This window comes from Delphinus delphis, chromosome 21, assembly GCF_949987515.2.
Source record: "Delphinus delphis chromosome 21, mDelDel1.2, whole genome shotgun sequence".
NCBI classification, from domain to species: Eukaryota; Metazoa; Chordata; class Mammalia; order Artiodactyla; family Delphinidae; genus Delphinus; species Delphinus delphis.
Window position 1 is genome coordinate 31,608,341 of NC_082703.1, and position 15,251 is coordinate 31,623,591.

The 15,251-nt window shown below is 37.6% G+C and overlaps 1 long non-coding RNA gene across 1 annotated transcript in view; it reads right to left on the minus strand.

Annotated features, from left to right (window-relative positions):
* Window positions 1-15,251, minus strand: part of LOC132417556 (uncharacterized) — a 388,895-nt gene that overhangs the window by 34,759 nt on the left and 338,885 nt on the right. The window contains exon 7 of the long non-coding RNA XR_009517874.1: window positions 11,580-11,701. This is a non-coding gene — a long non-coding RNA (uncharacterized lncRNA). The remainder of the gene's footprint in view (window positions 1-11,579; window positions 11,702-15,251) is intronic.

The window sequence follows — 15,251 nt, forward strand, 5'->3', positions numbered from 1 at the left end:
CCTGGACTTCTGTTTCTTGGAAGATGTTTATTCACCATTTCAATTTCATTACTTGTGATTGGTCTGTTCCTATTTTCTATTTCTTACTGGTTCAGTTTTGGAAGGTTATACCATTTTAAGAATTTGTCCATTTCTTCCAGGTTGTTCATTTTATTGGCATAGAGTTGCTTATAGTAGTCTCTTATGATGCTTTGTATTTCTGCAGTATCCACTGTAACTTCTCCTTTTTCATTTCTGATTTTATTGATTTGGTCCTCTCCCGTTTTTTCTTGATTGGTCTGGCTAAAGGTTTATCAATTTTGTTTGTCTTCTTAAAGAAGCAGCTTTAGTTTTATTGATATTTGCTATTGTTTTCTTTGTTTCTATTTCATTCATTTCTGCTCTCATCCTTATGATTTCTTTCCTTCTGCTAACTTTGGATTTTGTTTGTTCTTTCTCTAGTTTCTTTAGGTGTAAGGTTAGATTGTTTACTTGAGATTTTTCTTGTTTCTTAAGGTAGGCTTGTATAGCTATACACTTCCCTATTAGAACTGCATTTGCTGCATCCCATAGGTTTTGGATCATCATGTTTTAGTTGTCATTTGTCCATAGGCATTTTTTGAAAGCCTCTTTGATTTCTTCAGTGATCTCTTGGTTGTTTACTAACGTATTGTTTAGCCTCCATGTGTTTGTGTTTTTCACGTTTTCTCCCCTTGTCATTTATTGCTAATCTTATACTGCTGTGGTCAGAAAAGATGCTTGACATGATTTCAATTTTCTTAAATTTACCAAGGCTTGATTTATGACCCAAGATGTGATCTTTCCTAGAGAATGCTCCATGTGCACTTGAGAAGAAAGTGTAACCTGCTGTTTTCGGATGGAATGTCCTATAAATATCAATTAAATCTATCTGGTCTATTGTGTCACTTAAAGCTTGTGTTTCCTAATTAATTTTTTGTCTGGATGATCTGTACATTGGTGTAAGTGAGGTGTTAAATTGACCCACCATTATTGTGTTACTGTTGATTTCCTCTTTTACAGCTGTTAGCAGTTGCCTTATGTATTGAGGTGCTCCTATGTTGGGTGCATATATATTTATAATTGTTATATCTTCTTCTTGGTCTGACCCCTTGATCATTATGTAGCGTCCTTCTTTGTCTCTTGTAGCATTCTTTATTTTAAACTCTATTTTATCTAAGTATTGCTACTCCAGCTTTCTTTGGATTTCCATTTGCATGGAATATCTTTTTCCATCCCCTCACTCTCAGTCTGTATGTGTCCCTAGGTCTGAAGTGGGTCTCTTGAAGAGAGCATATATATGGCTCTTGTTTTTGTATTCATTCAGCGAGCCTGTGTCTTTTGGTTGGAGCACTTAATCCATTCACATTTAAGGTAACTATCGATATGTATGTTCCTATTACCATTTTCTTAATTGTTACGGGTTTGTTTTTGTAGGTCCTTTTCTTCTCTTGTGTTTCCCACTTAGAGAAGTTCCTTTAGCATTTGTTGAGCAGGTTTGTTGGTGCTGAATTCTTTTAGCTTTTGCTTGGCTGTAAAACTTTTGACTTCTCCGTGAAATCTGAATGAGATCTTTGCCGGGTAGAATAATCTTGGTTGTAGGCTCTTCCATTTCATCACTTTAAATATATCATGCCACTCCCTTCTTGCTTGTAGAGTTTCTGCTGAGAAAATCAGCTGTTAACCTTATGGGAGTTCCCTTGTATGTTATTTGTCATTTTTCTCTTGTTGCTTTTAATAATTTTCCTTTGTCTTTAAGTTTTTATTTATTTATTTTTTTGCGGGATGCAGGACTCTCACTGTGCTCTGGACGTGCAGGCTCAGCGGCCATGGCTCACGGACCCAGCCGCTCCACGGCATGTGGGATCCTTCCGGACCGGGGCACGAACCCATGTCCCCTGCATCGACAGGCAGACTCTCAACCACTGCGCCACCAGGGAAGCCCCTGTCTTTAATTTTTGTCAGTTTGATTACTATGTGTCCTGGTGTGTTTCTCCTTGGGTTTATTCTGCCTGAGACTTTCAGCACTTCCTGGACTTGGGTGGCTATTTCCTTTCCCATTTTATAGTTTTTGACTATAATATCTTCAAATATCTTCTCGGGGCCTTTCTCTCTCTCTTCTCCTTCTGAGACTCCTATAATGCGAATGCTGGTGTGTTCAATGTTGTCCCAGAGGTCTCTTAGTCTGTCTTCACTTCTTTTCATTCTTTTTTTCTTTATTCTGTTCCACGGCAGTGAATTCCACCATTTTGTCTTCCAGGTCCCTTATCCGTTCTTCTGCCTCAGTTATTCTGCTATTGATTCCTTCTAGTGTATTTTTCATTTCAGTTAGTGTATTGTTCATGTCTGTTTGTTTGCTCTTTAATTCTTCTAGGTGTTTGTTCTTTAATTCTTCTAGGTGTTTGTTAAACATTTCCTGCATCTTCTCGATCTTTGCCTCCATTCTTTTTCTGAGGTCCTGGATCATCTTCACTATAATTATTCTGAATTCTCTTTCTAGAAGGTTGCCTATCTCCATTTCATTTAGTTGTTTTTCTGGGGTTTTATCTTGTTCCTTCATCTGATACATATCCCTCTGCCTTTTCATCTTGTCTATCTTTCTGTGAATGTGGTTTTCATTCCACAGGCCACAGGATTGTAGTTCTTCTTGCTTCTGCTGTCTGCCCTCTGGTGGATGAGGCCATCTAAGAGGCTTGTGAAAGCTTCCTGATGGGAGGGACTGGTGATGGGTAGAGCTGGGTGTTGCTCTGTGGGCAGAGCTCAGGAAAACTTTAATCCAGATGTCTGCTAATGGGCGGGGCTGGGTGCCCTGTTGGTTGTTTCACCTGAGGCGACCCAGCACTGGAGCCTACAGGCCCTTTGGTGGGGCTAATGGCGGATTCTGGGAGGGCTCACGCCAAGGAGTACTTCCCAGAACTTCTGCTGCCAGTGTCCTTGTCCCCATGGTGAGCCACAGTTGCCCCCTGCCTCCACAGGAGACCCTTGAACACCAGCAGGTAGGTCTGCCTCAGTCTCCTATGGGGTCACTGCTCTTTCCCCCTGGGTCCTGATGTGCACACTACTTTGTGTGTGTCCTTCAAGAATGGAGTCTCTGTTTCCTCCAGACCTGTCAAAGACCTGCAGTCAATCCCACTAGCCTTCAAAGTCTGATTCTCTAGGAATTCCTCCTCCCATTGCCAGACCCTCAGCTTTGGAAGCCTGATGTGGGGTTCAGAACCTTCACTCCAGTGGGTGGACTTCTGTGTTATAAGTGTTCTCCAGTTTGTGAGTCACCCACCCAGTGGTTATGGGATTTGATTTTATTGTGATTGGGCCCTTCCTACTGTCTCACTGCAGCTTCTCCTTTGTCTTTCGATGTGGGGTACTTTTTTCGTGAGCTCCAGTGTTTTCCTTTCAATGGTTGTTCAGCAGTTAGTTGTGATTCCAGTGCTCTCACAAGAGGGATTGAGCACACATCCTTCTACTCTGCCATCTTAACTGAATCCTCTATCAACATTTTTTAAATGGAACCAATCAACTTGGAAAATCTATGGAGATTTAAGTCCTTGTCCTTCCAGTGCTCGATGAATAAAGGCCCTTCTCATGAGGTTTGTGTCTTCACCATCTAATGAATAAATGCTCATTTGGGTTTTTTTAATGCATAATTTTAGCTACTTTCCTCCAACTTTCAATACTTTGATTATGCTATCTTCTGTCCAAATCATAGACAGTTATCAAGGATGGGCTGATTTCCAGCTTTTCCATGGCCTCTTCAACTAGCAGAGCCAATAATATTAATGCTTTCAGAACATGAGTTGACTGCTATATATCTATGTTTATTTTGCTGTTCTTGTGTATTCTTTAGCTCTTCAACAAGATCACAAACTCATTGAGGACAGATATTTCTCATCTATTCACACCAGTTTACCACATTCATAGGTTTATCAGTCAGGTTAGATCTAAATTTAATCTGCAGTGCTCATTCTCTTTGGGATTTAAGCTCAATTACTTAAGTGCTCTGTGTCTAAATTTCCTCATCTGTAAAATGGAGATGGTTATAAATGTCTACCTCCAAAGGAATTTGTGAGGAAGAAATTAAGGAACTTATACAGTAAAATTATTAAAGTGCATATAGATAATATATTGTCAATAAATGTAATTGCTAATTATAAGATATAAGGAAGTACAATAAACTGATCTACTTGCTTATTGTAAAATTCAGAGATCATACTGTACAATACAAATTGTTAATTTTAGGAAGGAACATTTTAATATTCTTTTTATAACAAATTTCTGCATAAAGAATATATATTTAAAAGATTTCATATTCAGAATTCTAACACCACTATTGTTATGCACTATTAAGCCCGGAAATTAACCCATGGCTTTGTAATAAATAAAAGACATTCAGTAAATATGCCTACAGTTGAGGGAATATGTATTTTTTTCATAATAAAAAATTACCTATTACAATTAACACTAAATATTTATAAATGTAGAGGAGAATCTAATTTGAATATATAAGTAAGTGATAGGATATTTATACAGTAAATATGGAATATAAATTTATTTATTAAGTTATTTTGAAAGCCTTAGGAAAGTGACAAATGCTAGTGATAAAAGGAATGAAGCTTGATTAATAAATAGGAGTTATAAAGAAAAATAACATCATTCCTTTATTTATTATCTTCAATTAATTTCATAGAAGCTTAAAGATATGTCATTATCATCCTTCACAAAACACTGAAATAAACATATTCAACAGCATTTACATGCTAAACCAGGCATCTAATTGCATCTTAATTTTATAGTATTTGGAGAGTTTGATTAATATTTTCAATCAAAGTTGAACCAATTTATAGTTAAATTGCTTGTTCTCTGGATGATTCCTAGGGGTTACACATTTGCTTGATTTAAAGACAAATATTCTAAAATGAGGTGAAGGTATTCATTTCTACAATACAACTTAGCACTGTAGGATTTAGTATAAATAAATAATTTCCTGTCTAACATGTTTTATTTAAGTAACACAAAATAAATCATGGTGCATAAGTATGACAGTAGAATAGGCACAATTTTTTTTTTTATATTTGTTTTGGTTTTTGCTTAATTGCTTAGCTTGCCTTAAGTTTTTGTCTAAATGTAAATGCTAAGTAAAAGAGGGTGCATTCGAACGTGAGCGATAGGACAGTGTGGTTTAGCTGCAGATGTGAGATTGAGTTGGATAGTGGTTAGTAATGAGACACATTTGGATCCCTCATTTTTCTTAATCTGTTCTCAATATGCCCAAGATTAAGCACCTCCTCATACATGGTAGAATTATATCTATGTACTAACTTTTCTAATTGTAAGACCAATGTTCTTTCCACAAATGTAATAAAGACAATTAATGTACTTAAGCAGTCCCATAGGAGGATACATATTCCTAATATGAGTGAGTTATTTTATAAGAGAAATAAGATTATTTTGCATTGAGCCAAATTTCATGATACTACCAAAATTCTTACCAGAGTTTTTCTGTTACATGAGTATAAATATTAGCCCTGGATGTTGGTGAAGGTTGTACAACAGTGTGAATGCACTTAATGCCACTGATCTGTACACTTAAAAATGGTTAAAATGGTAAATTTTATGTTGTATATATTTTCTTACAATTAAAATATTACTACTATACTTAGTGACTCTATTTCTGATGTTTCTCATTATATGTTACAAATTTTAAATATTCTGCATTAGGCTTGATATTATTTGACTTTAATTTATTACTTTGCATTATGATATATGATAGGCTCAATGGAAAAATGAGGAAATTTGTTAAATCTACTAATACATTTATTGCAGATAAAAGCAAAATATCAGAGGGGCTTAACGTTAGACACACGTGCATCATTGGAATTAAATTAATACTATGGGATTTTGGACACCTTTTTTTTTTTAAATAAGTTTTGCATTTTGTTCAATTTGGTTGTAATCTTAGCTCTTTTAAATGCCAAATTAGAAAGAAATAGATGCTGGGATTTCTATAAGAGCATTGTTCAAGATCTACCACTGGCAGGCATCTTCCAATAGAGATTGTTATCCTATTCCTATAGAAAACATTTAGCTGGTTTTTTTTTAATTATTATTATACAAGAGTGTTTCCTTTTGAAAATTTTTTCATGAAAGTGATATTTCACCATGAATTAGGAAACCTCATTTGGGGGTAAGTCTATACCTGGTTAAGTAGCAATGGACCAACTTTGGAGCAGTCCCTGACATGTTCCTCATTGGCATCATGTTAGCTGACAGGATGAACATACTCAGATCATACAGGCCTACCTTATTTTATTGTGCTTCCCTTTATTTCACTTCATCAGTATTGTGGTGGGGTTTTTTTGTTGTTGTTTTTTGTTTTTTTAAATTGAAGGTTTGTGGCAACCTTGCCTCAACAAGTGTATCGCACTATTTTTCCAACAGTATTTACTCACTTCATCTCTATGTGTCACATTTTGTTAATTCTTGCAATATTTCAAACTTTTTCATTATATTTGCCATGGTGATATGTGATCAGTGATTTCTGATGTTACTATTGTAATTGGGGGCATGAGGAACTGTGCCTAACGTAGATGGCAAACGTAATTGGTAAATGTTGTATGTGTTCAGACTGTTCCACCAACCGACCTTTTCCCCTTTCTCTCTCCTTTTCCTCAGACCTCCCTATTCCCTGAGACACACCAATTTGAACTCAGGCCAATTAGCAAACATACATCGGCCTCTAAGTGTTGAAGTAAGAGGAAGTGTTGCACGTCCCTCACTTTAAATCAAAAGCTAGAAATGGTTAAACTTAGTGAGGGAGGCATGTCAAAAACCAAGGTAGGAGAAAGCTAAGCCTCTCATGCCAAACAGTTAGCCAAGTTGTGAGTGCAAAGGAAACGTTCTTGAAGAAAATCAAAACTGCTGCTCTAGTGAACACATGCATCATTAGAAAGCGAAACAGCCTTATCACTGATATGGGGAAAGTTTGAGTGGTCTGGATACATCAGACCAAACACAACATTCCCTTAAGCCGAAGCCTAATCCAGGGCAAGGCACTAAGTCTCCTCAGTTTTATGAAGGCTGAGAGAGGTGAGGAAGCTGCAGAAAAAAAGTGTGAAGCCAGCAGAGGTTGGTTCATCAGGTTGAAGGAAAGAAGCCAACTTTGTAAAATCGAAGTATTATACAAGGTGAAGCAGCAAGTGGTGATGTAGAAGCTTCACCGAGTTACCCAGAAGATCTAACTCAGATAAATAATGAAGGCGGCCACACTAAACCACAGATTTTCGTTTAAATAAAACAGCCTTCTATTGGAAGAAGATGACATCTCGGCCTTTCATAGCTAGAGAGTGGAAGTCAACACCAAGCTTCAAAGGACAGGCTGACTCTCTTGTTAGGGGCTAATGCAGCTGGTGACTAAAAGTTGAAGCCAATGCCCATTTGAAAATCCTAGGGCCCTTAAGAATTACGCTAAATCTACCCTGCCTGTGCTCTATAAATGGAACAACAAAGCATGGATAACAGCACATCTTTTTACAATATGGTTTACTGAATATTTTAGGCCCACTGTTTAGACCTACTGCTCAGACCAAAAGGCTCCTTTCAAAATATTACTGCTCACTGACAGTGCACCTGGACACCCAAGAGCTCTGATGGCGGTGCACAATGAGATGAATGTTGTTGTCATGCCTGCTAACACAACACCCATTCTGCAGCCCATGGATCGAGGAGTAATTTTGACTTTCAAGGCTTATTATTGAAGAAACGCATTTTCTAAGCCTATAGCTGCCAAAGGTAGTGATTATTCTGATGGATTTGGACAAATTCAATGGAAAACCTGTAAAGTGTTCACCATTCTAGACGCCATTAAGAACATTTGTGATTCACGGGAAGAGGTCAAAATGTTAACATACACAGGAGTTTGGAAGAAGTTGATTCCAAGCCGCATGGATTGAGGGGTTCAGTTCTTGAGGGGTTCAAGCCTGGAGTGGAGGAAGTAACTGCAAATGTGGTGGAAATAGCCAGAGAACTAGGATTAGAAATAGAGCCTGAAGATGTGACTGGATTGCTGCCATCTCATGGTAAAACTTGAACGGATAAGGAGTTGCTTCTTATGGATGAGCAAAGAAAGTGGTTTCCTGAGACGAAATTTACTCCTGAAGATGCTGTGGAGATTACTGAAATAACAACAAAGGATTTAGAATTTTCCGTAAACTTAGTTGAGAAAGCGTCAGAAGGTTTTGAGAGGACTGACTGCAATTTTGAAAGGAGTTCTACTGTGGGTGAAATGCTATCAAACAGCATTGCCGGCTACTGAGAAACCTTTTGTGAAAGGAAGAGTCAACAGATGTTGCAAATTCATCGTTGTGTTTTTTAAGGAAATTGCCACAAATGCCCCACCCTTCAGCAACCATTACCCTGATCAGTCAGCAGCCATCTACATCATGGCAAGACCCGCCACCAACAAAAAATTAAGACTCTCTGAAGGCTTAGATGATGTTTAGCATTTTTTAGCTATGAAGTATTTTAAAATTAAGCTATGTTTATTTAGACCTAATGCTATTGCACATTTAATTAGACTACATTATAGTGTAAACATAACTTTTATATGCACCGGCAAACCAAAAAATACCTGTGGCTCTCTTTATTGTGATATTTGCTTTATTGCAGTGGTCTGGAACCAAACCCATAATATCTCTGAGGTATGCCTGTATAAGCAATCACCCATATCACCCGCAAGCCCTGAAAGAAATTTAGATAACAAAGACTTTAATTTTTATTTTATTTTATTTATTTTCAGTTGCATTGGGTCTTCATTGCTGCACGCGGGCTTTCTCTAGTTGCGGCGAGTGGGGGCTACTCTTCGTTGTGGTGCGTGGGCTTCTCATTGAGGTGGCTTCTCTTGTTGTGGAGCACAGGCTCTAGGCACACAGGCTTCAGTAGTTGTGGCACACGGGCTCAGTAGCTGTGGCTCACAGGCTTCAGTAGTTGTGGCTTGTGGGCTCTAGAGCTCAGGCTCAGTAGTTGCAGTGCACAGGCTTAGCTGCTCCGCAGCATGTGGGATCTTCCCGGACCAGGGATCGAACCCGTGTCCCCTGCATTGGCAGGTGGATTCTTAACCACTGTGCCACCAGGGAAGTCCAAAGACTTTAATTTTGATAAGAAGGAAATTAGTGTTTTCTGTTGTTGCTTCATAATAAAATGGCATATTTTTTTCTTCTTCTTAGACTGTCTTTCTTGACACGTCTTTTTCTTTCCATCTTCTTTTTTCATCTTAGAGGCAGCTCAATTTATTTCATGTTAAGTTCTTTATTTTATATAGTGTAAAGTTATTTGGGAACTCAATACCCCAATGATACAATATGAAACGGCAGAATGTTTGGTAGCACAATATTTGATGTACTGAGAAGCCAGAAGAATTGACAGGATGTACTGGGACTCAATTGTGAATAGGATTAATTTTTTATCTCCTTGGATTATATTCCAATATCATGCTAAAATATCAACCTTGAATTAAACAGAAAAGTCATCTATACTGATACGGGAACTGAGGTGGGGAAAGGAAAGGAATACATTCTCATATGTCAGTCATTATCAAGAAAATGAACAACCAAGGCACAGACAGAGAGGAAATATTTGCAAAAGATACCTTTGATAAAGTACTTTTATCCAAATATATATTGTACAAGGAACTCTTAAAATTCAACCATTAAGAAAACAATCCAATTAAAAAATGAGCAAAAGACCTTAACTGACACTTTACTGAAGATACACAGAGGGCAAATAAGCATATGAAAGGATGCTCCATATTACATGTCATTAAGGAATTGCAAATTAAAACAGTGAAATACTGCTGAACATCTATCAGAAAGGCCAAATTCCAGAATACTGACAACAGCGATTGCTGGTATTGAAATGGAGCAACAGGAATCCTTATTCACTGCTGCTTGGAATGCAAAATTGTATAGCCATGTTGGAAGACAGTTTGTCAAGTTTTTTACAAAACTACACACATCCACAGCATAATATCCATAAACATCTCTTTCATATTTACCAAAGGAGTTGAAAATATATCCACACAAAAACCTGCACACGGATGTTTATAGCAGCTTTATTCATAATTGCCAAATCTTAGAAGCAACCAAAATGTCCTCCAGTCTGTGACTGGATAAATAAACTGTAGGATATCCAGATAATAGAATATCATTCGGCACTAAAGAGAGATGAGCTATCAAGCCAGGTAAAGGCATAGAGGAAACTCAAATGCATATTGCTAAGTGAAAGAAGCCAATCTGAAAAGGCTATATATAGTATAATTATTTCTATATGGCATTCTGGAAAACACAAAACTATGGAGACAATAAAAAGATCAGTGGTTGCCAGGGATAAGCGGGAGGAATGAATAGATGGTACAATGAAACTAATCGGTATACTACTATAAGGATGGGTACATGTCATTGTATGTTTTTCCAAACCCATAGAATGTTCAACACCAAGAGTGAAGTGTAATGTAAACTATGGGCTTGGGTGATTATGATGTGTCAATGTAGGTTCATCACCTGTAATACATGTGCCATGCTGGCGGGGGATGTTCATACTGGCAAAGATGATACACGTGCGGGGGCAGGAGGTACATGAGAAATCTGCATACTTTCTGCTCAATTTTGCTGTGAATTTAAAACTTCTCTAAAAAATAAAGTCTATTAAAAAAATAACAGTATCGCAACTTCACAACTAGTTTATATGAAGCGTTTCACATTATTTAAGTTATTCTGATTGATTTTACATCTGTTGCTCTGGGAAAAATTATTTTAACGGGAAAATTTTTTGGATTAAGTACTTAATCATCAAAATTATATTTTGTAACAATGTGAAAGATCTGTGGACTTTAGGATCATCTAGAACAGTATTTGAGACTTTCTGTGCCATACGATTTTTAGCACCATGTCCAAATGTTTTAACCTTTGTGCCCATCAATTTACCAACATATAGTATGGAGAACAGAACAGCTCCTCACATTTCTGAGAAGGATACGAGACAAAAAGGCAGCCAACATAGAGGCTGGCTCAAAACAGGCGTTAAGAAGTATCAATTACCTGCTAGCTTTGTCTCCAAAATCTACTAATTAGGCAGTGAAACTTTTCTTATTTCAAACTTTATTTTGACATTTGGGTTTCTAAATCTTTTCTCCTAGTTGGAAAGCTAGCAGAACCCTAGAGTTATCAATAAAACAAAAACCTTTACCCAGCACAGTTGAAGGGTACAGTGTGTACTTCAGTAAAATTAATATTGTTATTTATGCAGTTAAACTTTTTAACCAATGATATTCCAGTAACTTACTGATTGCTCTGTCAGTTGCTTTTTAACTTTATTTTTTAACAGAACGTTCTGAAAGGGGTTTTAAATAAATATAAAATTATATGTCTCTGAGGGTTTTTCAGAACACGTTGAGAGGCAAAACTAAATTATCCACATGTACGAGACTTTACAAATTCACTGAGAATTCCACAATGCTAGATGTTATTGAATTAAAGTTGGATTAGAAATGTAAAAAGAGAGAGGAAGTTGTGAAAATTATGTGTCAGTCTTACCTGGGAACTAACTGTTCAAGCAGTAAAAACAGGACGAATCTTAAGTTGCTCTTCAAGCTCTAAGGTAAATAAGAAAATCCTCCAAATCTGCTGAGTTACAAAGCAGAAAGTGCCAAGTGTCCCTGAGAAGTTAAATACAAATGAGTCAGCTAGGTGCCCACTAGAATGCATAGGCCACACCTCCTCACACAGAGTTTGTTACCTTGCAGGTGGCAAATTTCTTGTTTAGCTACTGTTACATCCAGTTTGTGATTGGCCTTTTCCTGGAAAGTTCTTACATAGTTCATTTCACTTAATTCCTTTACTAGTATGTAATTAAAGACATTTGTATAACTGTTATATGAAAGTCTTTCACAGTGTCTTCCAAAACTGTTTGGTTTTATTTCCTGAAGACTATAGGTAACTAAATTTTGGATGTAGTCATGTATTTTAATCACCTCACACTGTGTCTTCGGTGTCACTATGGTGCCAACGAAATACTCCATTATTTGAAAATTTTTCATCATTTAAAATCACTATTAATATTTCAAATAAGACTTCAGAAATATTTCTTTATAATGAGATAACATTAAAAGTATTGGAAATGCTACATAAAAATATTGTAACATATTTTCTACTTAATTTATATGGATTAAAATCTAGTGGATAATTTGGAGACTGAAAACAAGAAATCATAACACTTTTGTATTATTTTGTTAACTTTTCTGCTTCTTCACATTTAAATTTGATTGCCAATTTTAATTTTGAAAATATGAATTTCTGTTTTAGAGGAGCTGCATATGACCATGAAAACCATAAATCATTTACATTTAAAAACAGAACGTGTCTTCTTCCAAACATAACTCTGAATTTCAAATTTCTATTAAAACATTTTCTTTAGTAGACCACTGGGTAATTTTAAAACATCTCATCTTTCAATTTCAGTTCACTACCTGCCAACTTTATTCTTTCTAAACTCATAACTTTCACGAATGCTGAAAACTTTACTGCCCACTATGAGTATATTATTTCTAGCATATTCACTTATTGCCATTTTATTTCTGTCAGAAAAATTCATACTCTCTACATCAATTTCTACTTGTTCCTTACCTTCACATTATAACAAAATATGTAACCCATATTTGATACTGTTTTGATTATTACCATTTAATGTAAAAACAATAAAACTGACCACTTTCTAAGTTTCTTACAGTGAAGTAGAGAAAGACAATCTCAATTAGAGTGAAGTGGAAACTTGGAGGAAGGATGATAGGAGTCAGTAGGACTTGAGAGAGGGTTAGAATATTTGTGGGAACTTGACATACACAGAAGGAGGAAGCAGTACTCCAATTATGTAAAGGGGCGAATCCAAAGGAATAGAAGCATAAACTAATATGGCAGGTTCAGAGAACAGCAAACCGCCGTGTAGCTGGAATGGAGAGAAATACATTGGATACCAAGCTGGACAATAGGCGTAAAATGATATCAAGGAGAGTCTGTATGATATGCGCAGGCATTTAGATTCATCCTGATCAATGGGAAACTATCTGGAATTGGAATACGACCTGGTCAGAATGTCAGCTTGTTCACTCCCTCTTGCGAGAGCACAGGAATCACAACTAACTGCTGAACAACCATTGAAAGAAAGGCACTGGAACTCACCAAAAAAGATAGCCTACATCCAAAGACAAAGGAGAAGCCACAATGAGACGGTAGGAGGGGCGCAATCACAATAAAATCAAATCCCATAACCGCTGGGTGGGAGACTCACAAACTGGAGAACACTTATACCACAGAAGTCCACACACTGAAGGGAAGGTTCTGAGCCCCACGTCAGGCTTCCCAACCTGGGGGGTCCAGCAACAGGAGGAGGAATTCCCAGAGAATCAGACTTTGAAGGCTAGCGGGATTTGATTGCAGGACTTCAACAGGTCTAGAGGAAAAAGAGATTACACTCTTGGAGGGCACACACAAAGTAGTGTGCGCATCGGGACCCAGGGGAAGGAGCAGTGACCCCATAGGAGACTGAGCCACACCAACCTGCTAGTGTTGGAGGGTCTCCTGCAGAGGCTGGCTGTGGCTGTGGCTCACCATGGGGATAAGGACACTGGCAGCAGAAGTTCTGGAAAGTACTCCTTGGTGTGAGCCCTCCAGGAGTCCGCCATTAGCCCCACAAATGGGCCTGCTGTAGGCTCCAGTGCTGGGTCGCCTGAGGCCAAACCAACAGGGAGGGAACACAGCCTCACCAATCAGCAGACAAGTGGATTAAAGTTTTACTGAGCTCTGTCCACAGAGCAACACCCAGCTCTACCCACCACCAGTCCCTCCCAACAGGAAGTTTGCACAAGCCTCTTAGATAGCCTCATCCACCAGAGGGCAGACAGCAGAAGCAAGAAGAACTACAATCCTACAGGCTGTGAAAAAAAACCGCATTCACAGAAAGATAGACAAGATGAAAAGGCAGAGGACTATGTATCAGATGAAGGAACAAGGTAAAACCCTAGAGAAACAACTAAATGAAGTGGAGAGAGGCAACCTGCCAGAAAAAAAATTCAGAATAATGATAGTGAAGATAATCCAGGACCTCGGAAAAAGAATGGAGGCAAAGATCGAGAAGATGCAAGAAATGTTTAACAAACACCTAGAAGAATTAAAGAACAAACACCTAGAAGAATTAAAGAACAAACAAACAGACATGAACAATACACTAACTGAAATGAAAAATACACTAGAAGGAATCAATAGCAGAATAACTGAGGCAGAAGAACGGATAAGGGACCTGGAAGACAGAATGGTGGAATTTACTGCCGTGGAACAGAATAAAGAAAAAAAGAATGAAAAGAAATGAAGACAGACTAAGAGACCTCTGGGATAACATTAAACACACCAGCATTCGCATTATAGGAGTCCCAGAAGAAGAAGAGAGAGAGAAAGGCCCGAGAAAATATTTGAAGAGACTATAGTCAAAAACTTCTGTAAAATGGGAAAGGAAATAGCCACCCAAATCCAGGAAACACAGAGTCCCAGGCAGGATAAGCCCAAGGAGAAACACACCGAGACACATAGTAATCAAATTGACAAAAATTAAAGACAAAGAAAAATTATTAAAAGCAACAAGGAAAAAGGACAAATAACATACAAGGGAACTCCCATAAGGTTAACAACTGATTTCTCAGCAGAAACTCTACAAGCAAGAAGGGAGTGGCACGATACATTTAAGTGATGAAAGGGAGAACCTACAACCAAGATTACTCTACCCGGCAAGGATCTAATTCAGATTTGATGGAGAAATCAAAAGCTTTACAGACAAGCAAAAGCTAACAGAATTCAGCACCAACAAACCTGCTCCTCAACAAATGCTAAAGGAACTTCTCTAAGTGGGAAACAAAAGAGAAGAAAAGGACCTACAAAAACAAACCCGTAACAATTAAGAAAATGGTAATAGGAACATACATATCGATAGTACCTTAAATGTGAATGGATTAAGTGCTCCAACCAAAAGACACAGGCTCGCTGAATGAATACAAAAACAAGAGCCATATATATGCTCTGTTCAAGAGACCCACTTCAGACCTAGAGGTACATACAGAATGAAAGTGAGGGGATGGAAGAAGATATTCCATGCAAATGGAAATCCAAAGAAAGCTGGAGTAGCAATACTCATATCAGATAAAATAGAGTTTAAAATAAAGA